This window comes from Arvicanthis niloticus, chromosome 20, assembly GCF_011762505.2.
Source record: "Arvicanthis niloticus isolate mArvNil1 chromosome 20, mArvNil1.pat.X, whole genome shotgun sequence".
Taxonomy (NCBI): Eukaryota; Metazoa; Chordata; class Mammalia; order Rodentia; family Muridae; genus Arvicanthis; species Arvicanthis niloticus.
Genome location: NC_047677.1, coordinates 16,879,397 through 16,885,252, shown reverse-complemented (window position 1 = coordinate 16,885,252; position 5,856 = coordinate 16,879,397). Strand labels below are relative to the sequence as shown.

General features: G+C 42.5%; 1 pseudogene; it reads right to left on the bottom strand.

Annotated features, from left to right (window-relative positions):
- Nucleotides 1-358: 358 nt before the first annotated feature.
- LOC117724698 (sperm motility kinase X pseudogene) lies at nt 359-4,394 on the bottom strand (annotated as a pseudogene).
- Nucleotides 4,395-5,856: the final 1,462 nt, after the last annotated feature.

Sequence of the window (5,856 nt, the reverse complement as noted above, 5' to 3'; positions counted from 1 at the left end):
TGAGGTGAGGTTTGTGGAAGAGATGAGTTGTTCTTTTCACTGGCAATGTGTGGGGAGCGGAACTCAAGATGGTGTCTGGCCTGTTGGCTCACCATTTCAGGAAGCCTGGGTGGCACATAGGCTAGGCTTTACTGCGCATGCATTTTGCTTGTTCATTGTTACATAAGATGGGGCCATGTGACGTATGTGCTTAGCACCAATCGGGAATGACCGCGTGGCAGGTTCTGATTGGTGAGGACACAGAGATTTAAGGGCTGGAAGCTAGAGCTTGGGGGCTTTTTTCGGTACTTCAAGGTTCCTGAATAAACCGTGTTGGGAAGAAGATCCTGTGTCCGTTGTCTTCTGTCTGCTGGTCGGTTCAGGAGGCGACAGGAATGTTGGTGCCCTTACGCTGGGCTTCCTCCACAGAGGCATGTTGAGATAATACACGACCCTGTGAAGAGACCTTGCTCTTGGAAGTGTTAAAGGCAGCTTTGGACACATCCATGCATGACTGGCTGGAGTAGATGTCTAGTGATGAATACTCTGAGACTCTGGTCTAGCTTTCATTTGAGGGGTCACTGCTCTGTCTCCCCCAGGTGCTGCCCATGGAGTGAGCCTTGTGGATAAACTGGGGGCAGACTCTGTGAATGGGAGTTGTCTTCTTGTTTAAGCAGTTCAGGGAGGGCGGCAAGTTGTACATCACTATAGTCTTTTTTCCCTTCTCAGGACTTTCAGGAAGACTGGGCAAATTGAATGTGGGAAAGGTAGGCACACTAGACACCCTTTTTATAGCTTTTGTTGTTTCATGGTTGGCCCTGTAGGTCCCAAGGTTTGATCCCACTGCCTGGGCTTAGGTTTTTTATTGAGTTATCTTTCTAGGGTGACTTGCCTCAGCATCAAATAAGTAGCCATCACCCGGTCAAACTTTTTCTCCAGTAAACTTTTCTTTATCTCTCATCGCTTATGTCCCATGACACCCCTGATGACCATTACAGTGGGGTCTGGGTGACTGTTGGTGTTCTCTCTAAAGGAACTGGGAGAACCTTCATTGTCATGTTTCAGCCATTGGAAGCCCACAATGTCGTGTACTGTTGGCTTTGTCCAGGGTTTACAGTTAGTAACTTAGCAGTCACATCCCAAAGATCTGGTGACAGCTGGAATTTTATAGGGTCCTTTCCTGCCAAGATCTTCTGCTTTATTCCTTTATAGGTGTGTCCCTGGAAAGGGAGGCACCTGTTTGACATAAAGTAGAGCACAACCCAAAGCTCCAGACATCAACTGCATGGCCATCAACTCTTTACCTTCAAAGAGTTCTGGGTTGCAGTTGGGGAGAGTCCTACAGAAAGTTGCTAGCCTCTGGTCCACAATTAGCCCAATCTGAAATTACTAAGTTTTATATTTTTCTTTACTGTCTACGAAAATATTTTTGGGCTTTAAATTTCTGTGGAATCCCTTTCTGGTGATAACACTGAAGGGCACATACCATCAGTTTAAATAGCCTATGGGACTCCTCCTGTAGGTAGCCAAATTCCACAATTCTGCCTGGCAGCTCTCCTTCCACAGTGTGTTCTAGAATGATGTACATTTTTTTTTGTGGTGTCGATTATGTGCAAAAGCTTAATAATATGGGGATGATAGAGGGATTTCATTATTTCAATTTCTGATTTGACATGGGGTTTTTCCTGCTCTTGGGGAGACTTTTTGTTGCAGCCCGTACTCTGCCTCAACGTTTTAGGGCTAAGTGTTCTGGTCAAGAGAGAGAGTGGGGCTCTTGGGGCAGGAGACGCGAAGAATGGAGACAAGACAGGGTGTGATCAAGTCTCTGACCAAGTCTCCTTTCTCATGTCTCAAGTCTCCTTTATTGAAGGGAATTCTGAGGTATTTATACGCTTTTGCCACGTGCCTTGTAGGCACGTGGATACCACGTGCCTTGCAGGTGTTGATATGACGTAAGCCTTACAGGCGTCTATAGCATGGATAGCACGTGCGCCTTACAGGCATATATGGCCTAGATAGCACGTGGGCAGCACGTGAACTGCAATGCCTTGCAGGTGTGGCTATCACATGTGCCTTGCAGCTGGGGACAGTAAACAACAACACAAAATATGTGGGATATCAGAATGTGCTTCAGCTGTTGTAGGCTATTGAAAACCAAATCTTTCGTCAGCGTATATGGTTCCAGATGGCTGTAAAGATGATCTAGCTGCTTTCTGCTAAAAGTCGGCTCCCAACAACTTTTTACTGCTACTGTTGTCTGGGTGAGGGATGGCCAGCCAGTTTTACTTCCCCAATGCTCCTTGGCCAAGGGTCATTAAGATTTTATAATGTTCTGTCCTGACACACTTGCCATCTCTTTGTCTTTGTTGATAGGCATGGTCAGTGTCTACACCATCTAGTGATGCAAGATAAAGGTGAATTAAAGGTGGGTCTTAGAGAAACATTTATAGGTATAAATTCCTACAGTAAAGAAGAAAGGTGTCCCAAATAACCGAATGATGCAGGTCAAGGTCATAGAAAAATAAAAACAAGCCAAATCCAAAAGAAATAGAATCAAGTTCAGAACATTTATTGATCAAATGGTGATTAGAATAATGCAAAGGCCGATGTAACTGTCTTAGTTAAGATTTTATAGCTGTGAATAGACACCATGACCAAGACAACTCTTATAAGGACAACATTTAATTGGAGCTGTATTGAAGGTTCAGGAGGTCCATTATTATCAAGGTGGGAGCATGGCAGCATCCAGGCAGGCACAGAGCAGGAGGAACTGAGAGTTCTATATCTTCATCTGAAGATCATTAGGAGAAGACTGGGTCTTCTAGGAAGTTAGGAGGAGGACCTCAAAGCCCACTCCCACAGTGACACATTTCCTCCAACAAAGCAACACCTCTTTATAGTGCCACTCCCTGAGCCAAGCATATTCATACTACCACAGTAATAAAGACTTGTTTAAGGATAAATATAACCAATGCAATCTTAACCAAAATAACTAACAGAAATAGGAAGATACACATTAATAATATTAGAGAGACACTAAGGCAGTATACCAGAGATTCAGCTGAAATACAGACATCAAACAGTCGATAGGGAATATTTTAAAAATATTCCAGTGAATTGGAAAACTCTAGAAGAGATTGATAAACCTCTAGACACACATTATGAAAGCTGAACTAAGAAGATAAAGAACATCTAAACTGAAAGCTGGTAAGAGCCAGAGGCAGTGGATGGCAACGAGGAACAGTGGTTTCTGGGCACAGTAGGGTGGTTGCACATATGAACTCACAGCATTGTGACCTTCAGGCTCAAGCCAGTCCAAATCTCACCATGCAGAGGGGAGGTGGATAAGAAGTCACATACCTAGCTGATGAGGTCTTCACAATTGATAGTTGCCAGGACAGGGAGAACACATTTTCAGGGTGTGGCCCCTGATCAGGTTGGACAGACCACTCTTCAACAGAAGACCACATATCCAAGAGCATAAAGACATCAGAAACTGTACTTCATGGCCCAAAACAAAACAAAACAACAACAACAACAAAAAAAAAAAAACCCAAACCCAGATGGTAGGAAAAGGGGTGTGGAGAATCTGGGAGGAGTTAGGGGAAGTGATAAATATGACCAAAGATATGGTTTAAATTCTCAAAGAGCTAATTTAAAACAAACAAACAAACAAAAGAAACAAAATTGAAATAGTAATTTAAAAGAATATTTTAACAACAGTAACAAAAAAAAAGGCCAGATCAGGCAAAGTCATGGGTGATTTCTATCAATTCTTTAAGGAAAAGCCCACACCAATGCTTCTCAAACTAGTCCATAAAATAGAAAGAGGAGAGAGGCTTCCAGTGTCATCCTTTGAGCCTCAATTACTGAGAAACCAAAGCCAGGTGGGCACAGTAAAGAGAATCAACACCTGTGAACACAGACACAACAATCCTTAGTCAGAGTGCCTCATCCAAGAAGAGGGGGTACAGGATCTTAGAGCAGGTGAATATTATCAAAGTACATTATGTGCAATACAGAACTGTTTCAGTGAAGCGTCTTACTTTGTATGCTTAATGTTTATTAATAAAAACTTTAAAATGTAAAAGGCAACAAAAATAAGTAGGTAGAAAAAGACAAATTGAAGATAATTATCAAAGAAAAATTTAAATATGTAAAAATAAAAATCTAAAATCAAAGACAAACTAAAAAAAAAAAAAAAGCAAAATGAAAAACTAAAACCAGTACCTGCAAACCTCAAGCAGCAAAGTGAGAAAGGGGTCCATCTGTCCAAGTCCAAGCAGGTTCACCCGCATCCAAGTCCAAACGTCACCAGCATCCGAGTCCAAAACTTCACCAAAGTTCAAGTCCCACAGATAATCACCATCAGCTCTCTGCACTAGAAGGACAATAACCAGCCCTGGACAGTACATGGTATGTGCAGGTGTCTGCCATTTATCACAGTGGTTCCTTGTGAGGTCAGAGCAAGACATGGACCAATGAAGGATGGGCACACTACTGCACAAGAGGGCTGTATTAGCTGCTCTGCAGTCACTGCTACCAAGTGCCCAACAAGAAGCAACAGAAGGGTTCATTTTGGCTCACACTTTGAGGGAACAGGGAAAACATGGTGGCAGGAGTGGTGTGCGGTGTTAGCATGTAACTGCTCACACTGCAATGGTGGTCATCACACTTCTAAAGCCAGGCCAGAAAACTGCTTCCTAGAGCTAGAACAAACCTCCTGAAACTAGATTTCAGCTTCCCAAGACAGTATCACCTGCTAGAGAACACATGTTCAAACGTGAGGGGTCTATAGGGAATATTTTAAATGCAAACCAAACTTTGTTACCTACAGGTAGTAACCCTAGGGGTACCAAGAAATGACATCTGACAGATGGATGTGTTCCATTTTACAGAATTTGGTATATACTCTATACCATTGACACATTCTCAGGATTTCAATGGACAGCTGCTGTAAGTTCTGAAAAGAGTGATTGCATAATTATTCAAATTACTGGAAATAATGGCAATTATGGGGATAGTGTCACAAATTAAAACTGATAATGCTCCCACATATGTATCCAATAAGAATTCTCAACTGAGGAAATTCAAATGGCCGAGAAGCACCTTAAGAAATGCTCAACTTCCTTTGTCATCAGGGAAATGCAAATTAAAACAACCCTGAGATACCACCTCACACCAGTCAGAATGGCTAAGATAAAAAATTCAAGTGATGGTAGATGCTGGCGAGGATGTGGAGAAAGAGGAACACTCTTCCATTGTTGGTGGGAATGCAAGCTGGTGCAACCACTCTGGAAATCAGTCTGGAGGTTCCTCAGAAAATTGGACATAGCACTACCTGAGGACCCAGCTATACCACTCTTGGGCATATACCCAGAAGATTCTCCAACATATAATAAGGACATATGCTCCACTATGTTCATAGCAGCCTTATTTATAATAGCCAGAAGCTGGAAAGAACCCAGATGTCCTTCAACAGAGGAATGGATAAAAAAAAAATGTGGTACATTTACACAATGGAGTACTACTCAGCTATTAAAAATAATGAATCAGAGAAATTCTTAGGTAAATGGATGGAACTAGAAATTATCATCCTGAGTGAGTTAACCCAATCACAAAAGAACACACATGGTATTTACTCACTGATAAGCGGATGTTAGCCCAAAGCTTGGAATATAGAAGACTCAACCCACAGACCACATGAAGCTTATGAAGAAGGAAAACCAAGAGGGGATGCCTCAGTTCTACTTAGAACGAGAAACAAAAATACACAAGGGAGCAAATACGGAGACAAAATGTGGGACAGAAACTGAGGGAGGGGCCATCTGGAGACCATTCCAGCTGGGTATCCATCCCATGTACAGTCACCTAAGC